We start from the raw sequence: 22,886 nt of genomic DNA on the forward strand, positions 1-22,886 counted from the left end.
ATTTTCCAAAGCACCAGAAGGCAAGAAAAGAAACAATGGATGGAAATTAATCAAGGAGAGAAGAAACTTGGAATTAAGGAAAAATTTCCTAAGAGTGAGGACAATTAATCAGTGAAACAGCTTGTCTTCAGAAGTTACAGGTGATTCAGCACTGGAGATTTTAAAGAAAAGACCTATCTGAAATGAACCCCTTGACAGGGGTTGGACTAGAAGACCTCCAAGATCTCTTCCAGCTCTAGTCTGATTGATAGAAGGAAAAGTCATGTTTATTCCTTTTTTTTCATATTAAGCTCCCCAAGTAACTTAGAAATATTAATTTTGAGTACACAATTTTTAAAATTTAATGTGATTGACTGAAAGTTAACCTTATCAAAAAGCTGCACGAGATGCTCATACAAACTCACATTCACTCATTATTTAGTATATATTTATTTTTATTATTCAGTGTCTATGGAGATTCTCAGTCATCCAGGTCATATTGTCCTAAAGATGCTTTTTCAAGAGACAACTGGACTTTGTTTTTCTTTGAATATGTTTTGCTTCTCATCCAAGAAGCTTTTTCAGCTCTGACTGAATGGAATGATTTAGTGGAAACAGACATTCTCCTCCATTTGTGGAAAGAGACCTATCTGCAGAAATGGGCTGTTCTGGAGATTCCAACATCTTTAGACATTGACAACATCAAGTTCTATCATCATTGGCTTCAGACGGATGATGATAATGGTGATGATATTGATGATGATATCCATTTATTTGTCTCTGACTCTTGGCAATTCTGTAGGCCAGTTCCATCCACATCTTCTGATCTTGCACTACTTTGAGTTTTTACATGCTCTGTCTGATACCGGTTTGATGGTGTGTATCATATCTTTGGCAGCATAGTTTGCTTTTACCTCAAACCTTCAGTTGGGATAGCAAGCAAAATGACTTCTCTCAAGATAAACCTCAAGGTGGTTTAGGTGAGATGATAAATCTACTAGACGACAATCTTATTCTCATGATATACTCTTTAAAAGGAATTGCAGGAAAAATTTACAATGCAGGAAAATGAAGAGAATTGTTTGAAAGAAAACATCATTCACATTCCAGTCAAATCTCTGCTACAATGGATTTTTCTTAAATTCTGCTCTATTCTACTTATGTTCTATTTATTTTAAAATAAAGTTAAGCATATAGTTAATTTTTTCATATTAAACTAGACTCATAAACCATGCCAACTAAATAATACTCGCAAATCAGCAACTGTATCATATTCATGAATATATATTGATTTGGGAGTATAATTTAGTTGGCATGAATATACATATATAATCTCTAATAGTATAATCTTTAATGAGTACACATATAATCTCTTCTTAGAAGTAGAATCTACATTATGTGAACTTGCCTACATATTATTGCTTTCTTGCTCAATGCATTTCCAGCAGACCTTTGATTCATAGATGCATTTACAGGCTTTGTGAGACCTTTGTATGGCTTGGTATTTAATATCATAGGCTGAAAGCCTGAAACCTCTTATTTTCTCCTGTTGCGCTGAAATCCGAGGCCATACTTTTTAAGCAGGAAGCTTTTCTTAAATGACAGGAGGAAAATCACAGTTGTAGAGCCAGATTGCTTTATTTTATTATTTGCTCTTCCTAGATAGCTGGGTTTTGCTTTTCAAACCACCACCACTAGAAAAGATGTAGGATGGACACAGAAAGAAGCAGAAACAGACGTATACATTTTATACAAACCTTCTGTCTGGGTGAGTGGCTAAGTCCTAAAGAAGCAACCTGGACCGCATAAGCAGGAGGATAGAATATCAGCAAAAGAAAGAGATATTATTACTCAATGGGGTATTGGCTGGGCCCCATCTGGAGTGATTTGGTGCAATCCCAATGGAAAACCTGCTAAAAGAACTTTGAAGTCCTTTGGGACAGGTGCTCAGGGTACAATTGCAATGGCCCTTCTGAAAACCTTATCCTCTGAAAAGACTGTACAGAAAGAAGCATACGTTCAGGGATAAAGGTAAATGGAGATGAATTGATAGATCTGTGGTTAGTTTGCAGTAGAACCCCAAAAGTTGTATGTAAAAAAAGTAAGTCTACCATAACTGGCATTGTTCTTATACCTCAAGTTTAGTGAATCTCATCCAGGGGTGGGTTTCAACCGGTCCGTGGTGGTCCGCACGGACCGGTTGGTTGGTAAACCCGGAAGTAAGTAACTTCTGGGAACGCCAAAGGGCCCACCCGCCCGCCCACACTCCTTACCAGTCTTTAAAGGCTTCTGCGCTTCCACGCAGGCACATGGCACATACAGCGCCTGCATGATTCTTTGTGAGCAGCTGGAGCATCGCGCAGGTGCTAAGACGCATGCGTGAACTGCGCACGTGCATGAGGACACTGCCGGTCCCGTTCCAACCGTACTGGTTGGAACGGGATGAGCAACCCACCACTGATCTCATCTATAAAATAGGAAGCCTAATTTCTGAGCAGATCATTTTTTGGGGAAGAGGAGAAAGCTATTCTTTATTTCCAAAATAGGAGAAAAAGTTACAATATGTATATGTTATCCATCCTGGTTTTTGTGAAAAGAAAAGTAGACAAACTTTGACAAATACTCTAAGCCAAAAATAAATGAACCATTATATGAATTTTATTGATGTATATTGATGTATATCTGAAAATATTTCATTAATCAAGTTAACTCTTTAACTCATTAACTCATTAGTTAACTCTTCTCAAGCAAGTTGAAGACAATCAAATTGTCACAGTAAATATGTAACAGTATTTTTTTTCAAAGTTAGAATCATATTTCTGTTGTTTAAGTGAAGTCATTGAAGTTGTTAATAACATTATTAAGTGAAACTGGCTTCCCTATTGACTTTGCTCATCAGAAGGTCACAAAAGCTGATCACATGACTGTAGGATTCTGCAATTGTCATAAATATGAATCAGTGGCAGAGCATGAGAATTTTGATCATGTGACCAAGGGGATGCTGCAAATGTCGTAAGTGTGAAAAATGGTCATGTCACTTTTTTCTGTACCTTGTAACTTTGAACAGTCACTAAAGAACTGTTGTAAGTTGACAACTACCTGTTTCATGAACATCCTTCATTAGATGCATCCCTTGAGAATCTCAGATGTAGCCAAAGCCTGAAAATGTGGTGCCAGACTCTTTCTTATTTTTGACCACTATAGACTAACACATCTCTCTTCCTAAAATATGTATATGAGATCCAGAAACCTGCCCCAAATTCACTAGGATAATAAACAGCTATGCATGTCTTGTTAAGTAATCAGAGCACATTCTTGTAAATAAGAAATAATGAAATGTAGTTTGGGCTTACATAATTTATATTATCATAACAGGATGTAGTGGCTCAGTGGCTAAGACACTGAGCTTGTCAATCAGAAAGATCAGCAGTTCAGCGGTTCGAATCCCTAGCACCGCGTAATGGAGTGAACTCCCGTTACTTGTCCCAGCTTCTGCCAATCTAGCAGTTCGAAAGCACATAAAAATGAAAGTAGAAAAATCGGAGCCACCTTTGGTGCGAAGGTAACAGCCTTCTGTGTGCCTTTGGCATTTCGTCATGCCGGCCACATGATCACAGAGATGTTTTCGGACAGTGCTGGCTCTTCGGCTTTGAAATGGAGATGAGCACTGCCCCCTAGAGTTGGGATGACTAGTACATATGTGCAAGGGGAATCTTTACTTTTACCTTTAATATAGAATACTACCTTTAATGTGTATGCTCTTATGCCATTAACTTAATAAATCACCTTAACACTGGGAAAGTTTAGAGCCTATGTTTTAACATAGACCAAGATATACGTATGTGATAGAAACCTTCACATGTTGCTCCCTATCCTGTGATAATGGCATTTCCATCCTCCTTGCTCAAAGCCAGGCAAAAAAATTGAAAAAGAAATTGTCTGATGATTGCCTCCAAGTTAAACTTCCAATGGCTCAATTAGGTTCCTCTCTTGTGGAAGTCATTAATTTAATTCCCAGTGTTGATACTATTTGGCAGGTTTGTACTTTATTCAGTACTGAAGCAAGAATACACAGCATGCCATATATCGGAAGTGCATGAAGTACATGGATGACTGTATAATCACTTTGGATTTAGGGGGGATAGTTGGAGAGGGTTTCAGGACCAAATATACGGTGTTCAAAGACTTCCTTCCTTGTTATCCCATTATTCCTTTGCTAATAATGGCCTTGCTCTCAAGGGAGAAAGCTTCTTGTCTGATGCAATCATTGAGTATGTTTGTATCTACAATAATGATAAGGTAAATTCCTGCCTATGCTGTGCATCCTGTAAAAATAAAAATTCAAATAGTTATAGAGAATTTTCCCCTTTTAAATGAATAAAAAAGACACTGCATTGAAGGGTGTGTATAAAGAGATTGTTATTCATGTCAATCATAGTCAGAGAACATATAATCTGTTCAAAAGAAAAAGTCTAGCTGTTGTTCAATTCCAGTGTTTTAGGGTGGTGGCTCATTTTGTCATTGAGTACTTCTTCAAAAATGCCCTGTTTAAAAGTAGACATTTATGTTTCTGTAATAGAATAGAACAGAACAGAATAGAATTCTTTATTGGCCAAGTGTGGTTGGACACACAAGGAATTTGTCTTTGGTGCATATGCTTTCAATGTACATAAAGAAAAATAAAATAGAATATATTAATCAAGAATCATAAGATACAACACTTAGTGATAGTCATAGGTTACTAATAAGCAATCAAATCATAGTAGGAAACAAATAAAACAATGTAAATTGTAAAAAATACAAGCAACATGGTTATAGTCATAAGTGGGAAGAGATAGGTACTAGGAAGGATGAGAAGAAGAATAGTTAATACAGTCTTAGTAAATAATTTGACAGCGTTGTGGGAATTAATTGTTTAGCACAGTGATGGCGTTTGGGAAAAACTTGTCCTCGTGTCTTGTTGTAAGTGCCTTTTGTTTTAGTAACTCAAAGGATACTATAATCTTTGTCTTAACAGTGCCTGAACCAGATAGGAGTCACAACCAGTTAAACTGATTCTGCTTTATTGTAATGCTACATTGACAGAATCTTGCAACTCTGAAAGTACTTTTCAAATATCCCACTGTCTCCTTTACAGCCTAGCAAACTAGGCTCTTTGGAGCCTCTTTCCTCTTCTACTATCCTGCTGTGAGCTATACTATCTCTTAACTGACCCATCCCTTGGCAGTATCTCCATACGCAGTCTCCCAAGGTCTTTCCCACATCCCATTATTCTACTACAAGTGTGCATAGCAGGACACAATGTATAATAAAGGCAATTAAGCAATGCCTTAAGGACATTGATATTCAAATAGATTTGAAGTTCTCTCTCTCCAAACCCCTTCACAAAAGAGCCAGTTGGGTCTAGTGGTTAAAGCACCAGATTAGAAAGCAGAAGACCATGAATTCAAGTCCTACCTTAGTCATGAAAGCAATTAGGTGACCTTGGCCCAGTCACTCTCTCTTAGCCCATCTCACCTCACAGGATTATTGTTGAGGGGAAAATAGGAGGAAGATGTATTGGATATGTTTTGAGTTATTTGTAAAAATAGTCAGGGTGAGATATAAACAAACAAACAAAAAATAAAAAAATAAAATGGTATTAGTAAATCCTTGATGCCTTTATAGACCTATCAGAAATCTAAACCAAATTACTTCTCCCCAATTAAGGAGGGCCTGAACCTAAGAACAATTTAATGTGCTTCCATCACTACTTTTAGAATGAAGTTACAAGGGCATCTCATTTCAATCTAGACTTGTGGGTAAAGTGCCTTAAAATCACACATTATTTTTGATACTATGGTTCCAAGACACATTCTAGGGTAAATCCTTTGAGTTCATATCTGTTGTAATCACAGTGAGAACCACTATAAAAAAATTAAAGCAGAAGAAATAAACATCAAGACAAGTCTGAAAGCAGAAGATTGGATAAGAAGTGAACTATATAAAACCCTTTCTTTGAACTCTTTATTATCTTCTACAGCAGCAATTCATTGCTCAGCAAAAGGAAACTGAGCCAAGCAAGTTATTCATGGAAATCTTCTTAAGTGGAATAGCTATCACAATGAAGTAGTCTATGATCATATCAGACCAATATTTACTATCTTAAAGGATAATTTACATCCGGTGCTCTGTCTCTTCTTATCTTATCCAATATCTTCCTTGTTAATTTAATTAACTTCGTTATGAGCTCCTGAGCATATTCTAAAAATGCAATATCCCAATTTATAAGGAATTATATATCGATAAGGGAAAAGGAGCATAATAATAAGCAAGTGTTGTAGCTGTGGTTGCTAAACTTAATAATAGCTAGAGGCCCTTATGTATCTGGCTTGTCTAGTTATTCTGTTAGTAGACAACTCAAACTCTAACATTACTATAAGTTGGAAAAATATATCAATTTGTTTAATTCATATTGTATTGTGATATAGTGATACATTATTTTCAAAAGTAAGATTTCATTTAATATATTCACAACTAAAGATAGATTTTATATCCAGAGTTATGGTGAGATAGTGGTTAGAATGCAGTATTGCAGGCTACTTCTGCTGATTGCTGGCTGCCAGAAGTTTGGCAGTTCGAATCTCACCAGCTCAAGGTTGACTCAGCCTTCCATCCTTCTGAGTTCAGTTAAATGAGGATGTACATTGTTGGCGGCAATACAAATCACTTAGAGAGGGCTTAAAGCATTGTGAAATGGTATATAAGTCTAAATGCTATTGCTATAAATGCTAGTATTTGACAGAATAAGAATAAAATCTCATTTATTATTTAAAATAAAACTTCAGGATTCTTCTTTAAAGAAAATATTATTAAAGAAAACCTTTGTAAACAGTATATCATTCAATAAAAATGCAATTTTTTCTGTGGATTTTCTTTATTCAGATGGTTCATTCTTGCTTGTTTCTGGCCAATTTTTATACTCTGAATATTTTTTTTCCTTCTCATTTAAGAATGCACGGAATCACCCTCAACAAATTTTACTTTTTCTATCAGTGAGAAAATGGAAAACTGCAGCCAGATCCATATAGCAAAATCATTTTTACATAGAAGTATATATATGAACAACTAATTTACAACATATCTCTGTTGCTTATCTTAATTGGACACATTTTCTGTTTATTCAGAATTAAGCACTGAACTTAACGGACATTGGAATCTACATGTAGAGAATTTAGAAATATTGGAGAAATTATTTGATTCACATTTCTAAGGGAGATATTTGATTTGTATTTTGAATATATAATTGGGCTGCAAATATACTCAACTTGCATGATTTAGTTAAGTTGGCAATGCAAAATGGGTATTTTAAAGAAGGTATGTATAAAAATTCATATTTTAAGAGAAATGTGTTCAATTTAAAAATGAACATCATGGAATGGCCTCGAGACTAAATATGGAAACCTAACACATACTACTGGTAGAAATGTATATAAACATGTCTTCCACAGTATAAATTGTATTGCCCACTTAGATGGCATAAAAGAATGAATTTCTGGTATTTCTATATATCACTATATCTCACAATGTCATCCCCAGAGTATCTTATGTTAGATGAAAAACAGGCTAGAAATCTTCTACCTTATTTTAAATGTGATTAGGCACCTGACCAAAATATTTTTGGTATCTGAAGGCTAGTGATTTGTGTTGCTTTCCCACAACAATGTTCTTAAGAACTAGATAACAATAATATTGCATTACTGTAGACTTTGTTCTTAGATTTCTGTCATTAAATGTATATATAATGTTGTAAAAATGATTTACTATAATCATTCTCAATATATTTGAACTGGCTGAACTTGCTTTCAGTAATGCCTCCATCATAGAGATAAGAAAACAACTCAAGGAAATTCAGGCAGGGGTGGCATTGTTGTAAAATTTTTCCAAAGGACATCCTTGGAAAACATTACATTTCAAGCCGATCAATTCTATTTCTATTAAGCTAAAAGATGTCCGGGATAAGTAATGGAACAAAAATGTTATCCAAGAGGATAGGAGTTCACTTTCCTTCTTCTGTAATTCTAATAAAAACCATATCTTTCAGTAAGAGTTTTGGATAGATATTGCTGGACAGGATTTTGAAATCCTCTCCTCTTCCTCTTCTATTGTTAACTTTTCTTTGCAATATGGTTCTGCAGACCCTTTTGTGTTGGCCACTGGAAGAGGAAACATTTTCTTGTACTCAGGAAGGTATTTATAGTCATAGTGTTGTCACTGTCAATGTAGTCAAAGACTATGAATTATTGTGTTCCATGTTGTGTTTTCTAATGGGAGCGTTTGGCTGGGAAAACTGGGTACTGAGAAAAACTCAAGGAAGACAATGTCTTTGAATTGTAGATTTGGAGACAGCTACTAAGACTACAAAGTGGCATCACTTTGGTAATAAGGTAAGATCACTCCATATTTCACTATACATTTTGCACTGTGGTATAAGGTCATGCTGACCACATGACTGCAGAAAAGTCTTTGGACAGCTATCTCAATGTCTTAAAAAAATACCACCTCATAGGGCTTTCAGTCCTCTCTAAGCGGTTTACAGAGTCAACATATTGCCCCCAACAACAATCCGGGTCCTCATTTTACCCACCTTGGAAGGATGGAAGGCTGAGTCAACCCTGAGCCGGTGAGATTTGAACAGCCGAACTGCAGAACTGCAGAACTGCAGTCAGCTGAAGTAGCCTGCAGTGCTGCATTTAACCACTGCGCCACCTCTCCTAAAGTCAGCTACAATTAGCGGAATAAAACCTGAGTGATTCCTTTTTCTTTTACTAAGAATACCATGGAAAAAGAGGCAATCAATCACTCTTGATAGAAATTGAGAATTCCTTTGCAGCAATTATCAGTAATCAAAAGTTCACACGTGTTCATATATGAGGGGAGGTGTTGATATATGATGGGAGTGTATGATAGACAAACGGAAAAAGAACTATACTTAGCAATATTGAAAGAAGAAGAAGAAGGGGAAGAATAGTGTTGATGGCTGGGATTAAGGCCATTCCTGAAATGCCATTGGAAGAAGTAAAGTTTATCATCAGAGATGGGTTGAGTTAGCAAGCATTTGTTATACAATAATCAAGAGTTAAGCTTGACTATCTCAAAGAAATGGGCTGATTATTGAGCGTATACCTATTACGAACAGCTCCCAGCTATGTTATGTTCTATTGGGGATTGAAATATTAAATACTACTTATCATAAATGCCTTCTGCATTGTATGATATAGCATACAAATTAATATAGACTCAAATCGATCAGATGAATTAATTTCATGCTCTATAGAATGCTTATCATTGTGTGCTAAATGATTCTCCTTTTTTCATGAAAAAGTGTGTCAGCCTCTGCTTTGCTGCTGCTTCGGCTGCCATGAAACGGGGAGGGAGGGCATGGTATTTGGGAGGGGTTACTTATTGTGCTGGAGGAAGATTCTGGAGTTCTGCTGCCTGTCGGACTACGCATGCGGAGGAGGTTCCCGCCAAGGCTAACGGCACTGACATTCCATCTGGGTGATGCCTTTCGAAGTTATCTCACACCTGACACTTAGGAGAGTTATGATTGGACTGTAACTGGGATGCCAAGGGGTAGGAAATGGGTTATTTTATATATCAATCGCTTTCGCGCCTAAATAATCAGTCTTCGCTTTGCTACGCCTTTAATCATTTATAATTAGTGAAAGTACACTTGATTTCTACCTATGGAGTCTCGTGGTCTTCTTTCCTAATTACTCAATGAAGAGGTGCTGACAAAGTGTTTCTGACAAAAACACTTTCTAGACAGAATGCATGGTGTGTTATTTTAAGAACTGTATTTTTTATTCTTAATTTTTAACTTTTTTATCTTGTCGCTGTAAGCCGCCCAGAGTCCCACGGAATTGGGCGGCATACAAATTTATTAAATTTCAATTTCAACCTCTCCACTTGAAGGCCATGGTGGATAGATTGGCTCTTATTGTATCACATCATAACCTCCTTCGAATAGTGATGTGAAACAGAATTGAGAATGCTTAGGGTATATATGGATGAAGAAGAGACATCATTTGCCAAAATAAGGCATCTAGGAAACAGTGTAAACCTTTTTTTTCTGTTCACTTAATGTAGGTCTGCCCATATTGAGACACATACATTTATTTAAGTAGGGTACAAAATGAATGCATATTGTAGACCTTTTCCTTGATATAATCCATGTTTTCTGAGCCATGACTAATATTGTAGGCAGCAAACAGTAACAGGAGGGTTTTAATGCACATAGGATCTAGAGAAAGGTTACAGGTGTGAGTATTGTGTGTAATCATTGCCAGAAATAATTATCACTGACAGCTCTAAAATTACATCTATTTACAATGCCTGAAATCTGAAGGTTTGGTATATATATATATATATATATATATATATATATATATATATATATATATATATATATATATATATATATATATATATATATATATATATATATATATATATATATATATATATATATATATATATATATATATAGTGTGTGTGTGTGTGTGTGTGTGTGTGTACACAAACAAAATGGAACATATTTTGGTGAAACATTGAAATCTTCGCCGTATGCTAAATAAATAAATAACTGAAATATCCATTATTCTTTTCATTGCTGCTGGGAATTAAAATGTATACCTTTGGGAAATGGAATAGAAGATATATAAGGCTTAGCAAATCTGAATACTACAAAAGAACAAACAGTGTTTAATTAACTACATAAACCACATATTTATGGACTTATATTTTCATTGATGGGTAAAAAATTGATGGGTAAAAAATAAATGATTTTGGTCACCATTATTGCTTTTCATTTACCTGAATGGACAAGGAATTTGTCTGTTAAAACAAAGATGTGCTGGAAGGGAATAATTAACTGAATACATACAATGTTTTATTTGCCTATGTGGATGAAATATTCTGAAGGTCCAGATGAGTAAATGTAATTCATTTTCATTCATTTATTCATTCACTTACCCCTCCCTCCCTTCCTTCTTCCCTTCCATCCATCCATCTATCCATCCATCCACCCACGCATTTAATATGTGACTCAACAGCTGAAAAACAATACAAATACCGTATGTTGTGCCAGAAGCAATTCAAGCACACAGAAATAAATCAAGATGGATTCATAGAAATTGTGTTCCAGAGAAATCTTCAGGGACTTTTGAAAGGCAGCTAGAACTGAGGCTATCTGGTGCTCAGGAGAAATGCTAGTCCGTAAAGTGGACATAGCAATGAAAAACTGATGTCTCCTTTCCAATCAGATGATACTGCTTAAACACTGATCCTGTCAGTCAGACATAAGTAATTGAAGATGGGCAGCCCTATAATCAGGCCCTGTATTATGAAGGACATTATATGTTATAATAAACATCTTCAATTGCACCCAATAGCTTACTGGCTATCAATGAAGCTCTCAAAATAATGGTTTTATATAGGGACCATGAATTGTTCCAGAGATGGTATTCAGCAGGTTCTGACCAGTTGGAGAACTGGTAGCAGAAATTTTGAGTAGTTTGGAGAACCGATAAATACCATCTCTGACTGGCCACATTCCCATCTATTCTCTGCCTCCCGAGTCCCAGCTGATGAGGAGGGAATGGGGATTTTGCAGTAACCTTCCCCTGGAGTGGGGTGGGAATGGAAATTTTTCAGTATCCTTCCCCTGCCAAGCCCACCAAAACAAGCCAACAAGCCATGCCATGCTCACCAAGCCACACCCACAGAACCAGTAGTAAAATTTTTTGAATCCCACCATTGCCTTAGACCCATAAGTATCCAGGCTGCTGCATTCTGGTCCAGTTTAAATTTCTGAATGATTTTCAAGAATAACCTGATGTACAGATGTTGTGGTAATCCATAGAAGTGACGAAGTTGTAAGTGATGTTGAGTCAGGGGCCCCAATCCAAAAATGTATGGAGTTGATACAAAAGATAAACTTTTGTACAGAGGTTCTTGAAACCATGACTCCCATCTTCTCTTGTTGTATCTCAAAGAAACCACCACTCTCACCACGTTTGTGTCTATTTGGGCACAAACCAAATTTAAAAATTTCCAGATCCAAGCCTCCCTCAAATCTACAGCTGCTCAGTCATGCTAGATTGAATTTGAACCTATTATCCCTGATTTAGACACTCACATTGTCCACTTGTTGAGATAGAACTTCAGCATTAAGACTTGACCTATGAAGGGTTAGATGTCATCAGCACACTGTTGATACCTAACTCCATGTCAAAAAGTTATTTCATGCAGTAGTCTCATACAAATGTTATCAAACCCTGAGACTTCAGATGACCAAAGACCAGAAATCTTTCCCACAATCAACACTGACTGGAATTGGCTCTTGAGAAAGTAGAAGAAGACTGAACTATTGTGCCACCCACTCTCACTTCTGTAAGGAAGGTGACCTGACAGAGTGACAAATGGAAAAATATGATTTAAGTTCAAAACAAGAAAAAGGTCTGCACTAAAACACTCATATAAATATCTTCCTAATTAATAAAAGTATAAAATATAATCGGAGGTTGGGTGGGGGACAGATTTTATCACTATTATGTAAACTTAATGAAGATTTCAAGCCATTTTCTGTAAGATTCAATTACTAAAGACAATATTAATTAATGTAATTTTAGCTTTCATGTGTAGTTGATCTTTTTGGTCTACATAATGGGGTTGACAGTATCAAATGCCAACAATAAATCAAGGAAAGATGGATAGCACTAGCACTAGACTTATATACTGCTTTACAGCCCTCTCTAAGCAGTTTACAGAGTCAGCCTATTGCCCCCAACAATCGTCATTTTATTGTCCTCAGAAGGATGATTTTATCCTTTCCAGTATATGCTAGATTTAGATTTCTCAGACACAAAGACTAATGAATTGGGAGGAGACAGACAGCTTTTCCAGGTATTTTAAATATGCTGAGCTAATAAAAGATTTCCAGACAAATTGCAAATCAGGTTGTAGGGAGTCTGGATACTATATTTGAAGAGGCTGGATATAGTAGTTTCTGACACACCAGCAGTGTCTCTACACAAGTTGCTTTATTCATTCTGGAACCCACAGTGAAGCGTGAAGATAATGGTGCTAGCTGAACTCCTGAATATAGTTATGATATGATTACATGAGTCTTTCAAGTATTTAACCTGAGACATTCTCCTGTCCCTATTAATTTTCTTCTTGGAACCAGAAAGAGTTTAATTGAAATTGCCTTTTGGGATTTTTGAAGACAAGGTTACACCCCAGTAAAGAATTGGGAGTGCAGTACATCCTAGGTTCAATTCCAGTATTTTAACTGAAACAAGTTTTGACATGGTTGTATTACTAAGCTGGAAAGAGAAAAAGAGATTCATTTATAAAAACATGCAGTGTATGAAGTATTCCTGATACTTAGAGATGAGGAAGTAATTTAGTTGTCTCCAAAGCAAAACAATATAGAAGACTTGACACATGAGCCCACAGAATGGAAGGCTTAGGGAGTTTTTACAAGAATGTTAAAACAATATTAAAATCTTCCACTTTTAGAATTGAGGAAACAGCTACAAATGAGAATACATATCATCTATGTCCTGAACATGGATTTACACCGCCCCCCTTGTACATATTTTCCGAGGCTGGCTTTAACTGGCTTTAACCTATGTAATACTTAATACTGATGTATTCTTCTACATATTGTTAGAATTAAGAACAGAGAGAGACAGCACTCTGTCAATAGAAAAGTGGAAAACTGTCTTCAATTGTCCATCTACCCAGACAATTGATTCAATTACTAAAGACAATATTAATTAATGTAATTTTAGCTTTAGGTCTTGTTTGTATAATTTTCCTTAGCAAGTACCCCAGCAAGTTCACTATTTCTACCGCATGGTTGCAGGATGGATAGGGTGATGTGATAATTGTAGGCCAATGTATTTCAAAACATGTCAAGTTGATGAAAGCTGATCTATCTAGGATGTGCCCCATCATAAGGCAATACTGGTGCAAAATTCAGAAATGGTTGGAAGAAATTATGGAGCAAAAAAATAGAATTGAAATCAGAAGCGTTCTTATTAGAAATATTAGATCCGAAAATGGACAAACAATTTCAATACATAATACTACACATACTGCAGCTAGGATTGCTTTCGCACAAAACTGGAAACAAATCAATATACCTGCAGACGAAACAATAATTAGAAAAGTACTCAAATGTGCAGAGATGGGCAAAATGACCATGGAACTAAAAGAAAAAGAAGAATCAGATTTCTATAAAATATGGAATAGAATTTATAAGTGGCTAGAAAACAGAAGCCAAAAAAGGAAATAAAAGTCTTTGTGGGTTTTTTTCTAAACCAGTATTGAATAAAAATTAACCAAAGTTACTAATGACTGTCAAACATAAAGTATTGACTATAATGTAAATAAAATGGTGATATGAACAATTGCCGTATTTTTCAGAGTATAAGACACACCGCAGTATAAGACGCACCAAGGTTTTGAAGAGGCAAATTTAAAAAAAGTTTTTGCACTCTGCAAACCTCCGAAAAACAGCCCGTTTTTCGTGAAAACAGACCCATTTTTTTTTCAAAAAAAGGGCATGGAAAGCCCTTAGGAGGCTTGTAGAGTGTTCCTGGGGAGGTGGGGGGGGGGGGAAATGAGCAAAAAATGTACCTTTTTTGTGAAAACAGACCCATTTTTTGTCAAAAAAGGACATTAGGAAGCTTATAGAGTGCTCCAGGGTTCTGGGGCGGGCAAATTTGAGCAAAAAATGGAGCATTTTTTTGCTCATTTCTGCCCTCCTCAGCCCCCAGGAGCTCTATGAAAGCCCCCTACAAGTTATGCATAGCCATTTTGGTGATGGGGCGGGTTTCAGGAGGCAAAAAAAATAATGAATTCAGTGTATAAGATGCACCCAGATTTTCAACCTCTTTTTTGAGGGAAAAAGGTGTGCCTTATACTCCAAAAAATACAGTAATATTATTACAAGTTAGTACTACTGTTATTATATTATTAGAGAAGGTAGAATCAACAGGAAGGCAATGTAGAATGGAGAACTATAAAGGCTAAATATGAATGCCGATACAGAAGGATGTATAATTACTTTATATTGTTATACATATTTTGTTTTTTTGTTTTTTGTTTTTTTGTGATTTTCTTTCTGTTTTGAAAGGTAAAAATGTTTAATAAAAACTATTTTTTTTAAAAAGAAAGCTGGTCTACCTAGACAGCAAATGTGAGCCAAGGTGTCAAACGCTATCTGGACATGAGAGAGAGAAACCTGGAAAATTTTGTTTCTGTTGCTGACCAGTTCTAGGGCAAATCTCCTGGAAAGTTTTACTCTTTCTTTTAATGTGGTCATAGAACATTCCCAAGCAACTCCAGACATTTGGTTTTCTAAGTCTTAAAAGTTTGTATTTATATTTGGTAGAAATGTATCTATACTTTTCAGAGAAAACAAAATAACAAAATAACAAAACTAAAAAAAAAATCAAAATACATAACTCAAAAAAATGTATATGGTGGATGTAACATCCAGTCTATCTAGGCATTCTTTCCCCTGCTGAGGAAGGATTTGTGAAGAGACTAATTAATATTTATCTTTAGTTTAAATTTTCCTTTCCAAAAGACTATCAGATGACAGAAACAAAGATGCAACATTTTGTTGTCCCATTCTGTTCTGCATGGTAAGGCAATATTTGACATCCTGATGATTTCAGGAGAGCTTTTTACTGCTCTCAATGAACTATTGTAATTTTTAAACCCATATTCTGTCCTTAAGGATAAATGCATATCAAAAGATAATGGTATCAGGAGAAAGGAGAAACACAGAGAGATTTACAGTTGTAAAAACAGTGTTCTGTTATGTCCTTTCCTTTTTTCAGATGAGATACATGAATCATTATGAAGTCCCAGGAAAAATAGAAGGTCTTGGAAGCATGATCCTTCACTTCTTAATATTTGGTTTTCATTAATGCTTTCAGTGTTGTCTCCTTGATCCACTCTAAGATTAGAAATGCATAATATTCTCTCCTCTTGCGCTTACGGATGCTCTTTATTGCAGTATTTCCTTTTAGTAACTTAGTCCACATGTTGGATATCCTCTGTTTTAAGCTGCTCTGTCTCAACTCACTTTGTGTTCCCAATTTCTCTAATTTTAGAGTTACATCTGTTAATGCTTGGCCCTATATACTATTTTTTTTCTTTCTGGTTTCCATTGAATCATGGAAATTACAGATGGAGAAATACCAATAAGTCACACTGATTCCATCTAGCCTTAAGACAATTTTCCCTTTCTTCCCTTGTTCCTTGCTCCTCTATTCCTTTACTCTTATATGTGAGCCTTGCCTGCATTTAATCACAAGCTTTTGTTCCTTTGCTTTTGCTACATTTTAATTTCCATTCTAAATCAACCAATTTTCAGTGATGACCATTGTATCCATCAGGTTGGGAAAGATATATGCTTAAAGTTAAGAAACAATTTCACGAACATTTTCAGATCTTTATTATGGTATTGTCCTGTCCTTTGTCTTTGGTAAATTTTGCTAGTTTTTATTTTTTATCCTTTCAGTCACTTTTGATCACTGTGAATATTGCTATTACCTGCTATTAGTTATATCACCTACTCTTTACATATAGAGAGCCAATTTGGTGTTGTGGTTAAGGCTAGAAATCGGGAAACTATGAATTCTAGTCCTACCTTAGGCACAGAACCAACTGGATAGCCAGTTGCTCTCTCGCTCTCACCCTTAGAAAGCAGGCAATGGCAAATCACTTCTGAAGAACCTTAGCAATAGCAATAGCAATAGCAGTTAGACTTATATACCGCTTCATAGGGCTTTCAGCCCTCTCTAAGCCGTTTACAGAGTCAGCATATTGCCCCCAACAACAATCCGGGTCCTCATTTTACCCACCTCGGAAGGCTGAGTCAACCTTGAGCCGGTGAGATTTGAACAGCCGAACTGCAGAACTGCAGTCAGCTGAAGTAGCCTGCAGTGCTGCACTCTAACCACTGTGCCACCTCGGCTCTGCCAAGAAAACTGTAGGGATCAGTCTAGGAAGTCTCCAGGAATCAACAAAGGCACCAAACAACATCAACAAAGCCTTTACATGTAGACACAGAATACTCTTTGAATATTGCATCTATAGATAACCAATAATTTTAGCAAAAATATATCGTATTTCTCACATTCGATTACTATAGCTATCCTTCCTCCCCCTTCAGGTTCAGCTAACATCCAGGAATCAAGGGAAGTTTTTAGGTTTCCCCCATGCCCTTAAAAGTCTGACAAGAAGCAAAGATTGAGTGGCATTCCTTTGGACATCACAATCAAAGTAAAAGGTAATATCAGAATGGCTCCATGTTTTCTGAGTTGATCTGATGATATTTTTGATGGGAATAAAAATTTGTAGATGGAAGAAGAAAAAAGTTTATATATCCTGATGACAGAATTGGCCAAATTGTATAATAAAATCATCATCATTCACCGGAAGGAATTTATGGGTTATGCCTTATTGTTATGGCTTATTTAATTCCTATATTGGTGATTTTAAAAACTAAATATTTTAAGTAATATAAAATAGTAGGAAACAATGTTAAAACTATAAAACATAGCAGTGAAAAAGAGCTACAACATAAAAAAGATAAATAGTAAGGTAAAGGTAAAGGTTCCTCTCACACACATATGCTAGTCATTCCCAACTCTAGAGGGAAGTGCTCATCTCCCTTTCAAAGCCGAAGAGCCAGCACTGTGCAAAGACATCTCCGTGGTCATGTGACCGCCATGACTAAAAGCTGAAAGCGCATGGAACGCTGTTACCTTCCCACCAAAGGTGGTTCCTATTTTTCTACTTGCATTTTTACATGCTTTCGAACTGCTAGGTTGGCAGAAGCTGGGACAAGTAACGGGAACTCACTCCGTTACACGGCACTAGGGATTTGAACTGCTGAACTGCCGATGTTTCTGATTGACAAGCTCAGCATCTTAGCCATTGAGCCACTGCGTCCCTTTTAAAAAGATAAATACCAGCAATTACCGATAAATCATGTAGAAGAATTATATAAGTGCTGAAAGGAAAAATTATCCTACAAGAATCCTACATATACATAAATAAAATAGTGCTAACATGTTCAGAAGGGCTGAGGAATTAAAAGAATTAAATCTGGTGCTGAAAGATCATCCTGATAGCTACCAGGAAGTACGTCTTGGAAAACTCTCTATGAACAATGGCAGGAGCGCCATAAAAAAGGGACCTTGGGATTCCCTTTCTCATTTCAGGGTAAGCGAACAATAGGAAAGAACTTTTGCGTTTCTCTAATAGCAAGAGGGTGATGTAAACCCTCAAAACTCAAAACACTAAATTGCACTTGGAGATGCCTCTGGAATCACTGCTGGTTTCCTCCAATAAAGATGATATAAAACTTTGGTTCCACAACTTTTGAAAGCAATGTTGTTTTTATCATGAAAGAGACTGAAAGAAAAACCCACATAGTTATGAAATTGGAGTTTTGACTTGGAAACAATGAGATTACCTGGGATTCCTGCATAGTATCTCCTGCAATAGTAGATGGTTTATTTCTTAATGTAATTCAAGATGTCTGCTGCTGCCTCTATTAATTCTCTATGTTTACCTGCTCATTATTTTCAGTTAACTGACCTTATGTATACAGATGCTATTTTAGGATAGATCGATCACTAAACATCTATGGAGATTCTCAGTCATCCAGGTCATTGTTGTTCCAAAGGTGCTTTTTCAAAAGGCAACTGGACTTTCTTTGTTTTTCCTTGAAGACGTTTCTCTTTTCATCCAAGAAACTGTCATAAACTTCTTGGATGAGAAGCAAAATGTCTTCAAGCCAAGTTACCTTTTGAAAAATCATCTTTGGGAAACCTTGATCATTAGTTGCAAGCATCAGTAATATTGTAAATAATATACCTATAAATACTGTAGAAATATGTATATAATGAGCGAGCATAATCTGGTTGCATTTTCCCAAAATTGTATTTTTTCCCTTTAATTCTCAGTCAAAATTAATTTTGCTAGTCAAAATAACCAAGCATTTTTGAAGTATTCCAAGTATTTGTTTCCCATCTTTTCATATATATTTTTCTGTTTGAGAGTTTTCCAGGAAAAGGAATATTGTTGGGGAAATCCCTCCATTATTTCTATTAATAAGAAAATAAAATGTGATCCTCCAAATGCTAGAACATAAACTGATAATCCTTGTTTTCTTCTTTCTGATAACGATAATGTTAAAGTGTAACTATGTTGCTTTCCAAGATGGTAGTAATTACTAATGAGCGTGCTCAGACTTTGCGATTAAATTTTTTGTTGGTAAGAATTGCAGTGACACAAAAAGAAAAAGGAGGTTAAAAGTAAAATATTTTAAAATATCCATGTTCGAATATAATAAAAATTAAGGTGACCTAAAATGAAAGAAACAAAATGTTAAAAAGTTATGATATTGATGTAATTATTTACCAAGCACTTCTAAATTATATGAACGTAACCAAAGTATCTTTACAATCCCTAAGGCATGTCACAACTTTTGAGCACCTCTGATGTTTGGAAATTGAAAGCTGAAAAATTTGACATGCCAACGCTATAATATAACGTTGGATCTACAACACCATGAATAGATAAATAGCTCTTATGAGTGGTGAATGAAAATTCTCCCCTTATTTGTTTTTTTTACAATTTCAGGCAAAATTCCCAGTTATTTCTCTTGATTCTTGTCTGTTCTGGATACCATTTTGACCTACAACTTTCTGAATGTTCCTCTTCGAACAATCTAGCTAATTTTCTTTACCCAGAAAGTTAGTTATGTATATAAATGAGAAAATAGAACCAGTTGGAAAACAAATGAGAAGAGAGGGGCAATAGGGGAGAAGGAGACATTGAATGAAGACTTGAGTGAAGATCACAGCCTTTATTTACTGAGAGAGCCTTGCCAGGAACCATTCTTTGCTGTATCCGAATACCAGAATACCAGAATTCATATCAAAGACCTTGCATTTAACTCCTTGTGAAAACTATAGGGGGAAAGCTAACACCTGCCAGCATTACACCTGGCTGGTTCAGCTTCTGCTTATCAGCGGTGTGCTTTTTATAAGCAGAGTGTTAAATAAAACACACAAAACTTTGTGTTTCCTTTGACTTCGCATTGGGAAGTATTTCTGGATTTTCCAACAATGTCTAACAGAAGGGTGTGAAAGCTTGGCCGGATGACATAAGCCAAATTTTCCATGCAGGGCTTTAAGGGGGGAGAAATAGGTAAAAGTATAAAGCTAGCTCTTAGATGCAAATACCAACAGGCTGCTAAGCCATTATTTGCATAAACATAAAGGCTGATCGTGTCTTTTCTCCTTGGGAGAAAGAAAAATAGGCCCAATTTAAAAACAGATGGCTTATAAAACAATTCAAAGAAATTGGGTAAAGTCACTTAAGAAACCTTCATCTGTCATCAGCAGCACTATTGCCCACCGCTTGCAAAATTCATTGAACAAGGGACAAAAGCCTGAAAACAAGCAACAGCTTGGAGAGGCTGGGGTATTTGGAGAGGAGGACTAAATGGGGTGTGGATCTTTTCATTACTGTAAGAAGCCGCCACAACTGATGGCTGAAGCCATGTGGTAGCTGGCTGTTCAGTGCCCTGCCTGCAGAGGTCTGAGTACGAAAGCTTCCTGGAAGATTCGGTGGCTCTCACTTTTAGCTTTGTCTGAGAATCCCACTAAAATGACCCTTAGAAACAGTGGTGGGATACGACCGCTATGCCCTGGGAACGATTAGCACATATGATATGTGCGAGGGGAACCTTTACCTAAAGTTTGAATATTAATTTAAAGGAGAGTGACATTGCTCTTACTTTACTTTATTTAATCATGATATTTCTCTCTTATTTAATTTTATATTGAAGGATAATAGTAACAAAAACTTAGACATATACCATCCCATAGTGGTTTACAACACTCTCTGGGTGGTTTAAAATGTCAGCATATTGCCCCCAACAACCTCGGAAGGATGGAATACTGAGTCAACTTTGAGCCTTGTCAGGATCGAACTCTAGGCTGTGGGCAGAATTTGCAGGCAAATACTGCATTCTGTGCCATCAGGGCCCCTAAGACTGTCAACAGCTACTAGTTATTTTCTTTAAGATGCAAAATCTGTTGCCTTAAAGACACAAACAGTATTAAAGGCATTGGGTATGTTCTTCAAATTCCTCCAGTTTGACAAAGAGTAACATTACTGATTATAGGTCTGAAGAGTAATTGCATAAATAAAGTTAATTGAAATGAAGTGTAAATGAAAGCCGATGAAATCAGTTTTATTTTTATCCATATCTAACTCGTTTGTTTTAAGAATACAGGTAGTCTTCACTTAATGACCATAATAGGGATCCACAACTGTATTGCTAAGTGATGTGGCCATTAAATGAGATACCCAGTGACAGCAACAGGGTTGTGATCTCACTTCTGCCATGGTTGCTAAGTGAATCACCACAAGTCATAGAGTGAGGCATCATATGAGGTTGTAATTTTACCATTTGCTTCTCCGTCCACTCTGCTTATTGGAAGCTGTCTCGGCAGTGCACAAATGGCTGCTGTGTGACTGCAGCAAGTTGAGACAGTTGTAAATGCTTGTTGGTTGCAAAGCACTCAAAAATCAATAATACAATCACAGATATGCTGTGACAGTTGTAACTGTGAGGACTGGTCATAAACCTTTTCAGCACCATTGTAACCTCATCCTAACAGTCACTAAACAGGACAATCATTAAAAGATGACTAACTTGATGACCTTGGCAATCTGGTCAAAAGCCAAATAGGGTTCTTGATCCAGAAAATGGGACTACAGGAGAATACCTCTCTTCCATTCACACATTTTTTCATGGTTTAGATAGGTGTTGGAGGTTTTTAAGAAGAGATTGGACAATGATTTGTCTGAAATGGTGTAGGGTTTCTAGTTTGAGCAAGGGACTGGACTAGAAGACCTCCAACTCCTTCCCAACTCTGTTATTCTGCTACTCTGTTATTCTGTTTAATCAGTTTGTGAATCTGCAAATGGAAAGCCCTTCTGACTTGGGACTCTAGCCTGTACATGGGAAGAATTTCCTTCTACTACAATCCCAATCCAGACAGGAGACTTCAATTTGTCTTGCCAAAGGAAACACACTTTGAAATGAATGGCTCCTTTCATGATATGTAAATGGAAGACACAGGGAAATATTGGCGATGGGACCACAACTATAAAACCAGGAGGATTAGTTAAAATCCCCTGTAATTCACACTAGCTAGCACACTAGCACACTCACAGTTTAGAGGCTGCAAAACCTTGGAAGAATAAATTATGCCATTTTTTAAAACTAAGAAAACTGCATATATGTATTTATTTAGTTACTAAGAGCTCGGGACAATCTTCATTTTTTTAAGGGAGGGGGCAGTGGAAGAATTTAAAGTTATAGGTAATTGATTTTTAGTGTTTCACTCGGGTTTCTTGGAAATTTCTCTCAATTTTTTTAAAATTGAATTTATGCTGCTGCCTCTGAATGTTTCCTTAGAGAGGAGACCTTTGCATTGAAATGTTGGGGAATGAGTTCTATGACTCTGTTCTTCCCCCTTCAAACTTGTCCAAACGAATCACCCATCCCACGCAAGAACATCTATTATGACAGTTTTAAGAAAGTATCAAAAGAAAGGCATTTCTTTCAAATGCAATCTTCTCTTGCCCTGCATATTTCTAAACTCTGTTCTTCCTCCTCTTCCTGAAAAATTATAGAGATTAATTTATGGTTTGTGGAAATCATGTGATCTGACACTGATCCAACGAAAGGGGGCACATCCCCACCAACAAGAAAACCAAGGAAGTCATCATTGCACACGACTGTTTAG

General features: G+C 36.3%; 1 long non-coding RNA gene across 1 annotated transcript in view; it reads left to right on the forward strand.

Annotated features, from left to right (window-relative positions):
* Positions 1-15,879: 15,879 nt before the first annotated feature.
* LOC148049624 (uncharacterized) overlaps positions 15,880-22,886 on the forward strand; it is a 28,724-nt gene continuing 21,717 nt past the window's right edge. Inside the window, exons 1-2 of the long non-coding RNA XR_015697204.1 lie at positions 15,880-15,924; positions 17,222-17,338. This is a non-coding gene — a long non-coding RNA (uncharacterized LOC148049624). The remainder of the gene's footprint in view (positions 15,925-17,221; positions 17,339-22,886) is intronic.

Source organism: Thamnophis sirtalis, unplaced genomic scaffold (genome assembly GCF_051295495.1).
Source record: "Thamnophis sirtalis isolate CommonGarterSnake01/CBP01778 unplaced genomic scaffold, rThaSir2_p1.2 scaffold_1, whole genome shotgun sequence".
In the NCBI taxonomy this organism is placed as follows: Eukaryota; Metazoa; Chordata; class Lepidosauria; order Squamata; family Natricidae; genus Thamnophis; species Thamnophis sirtalis.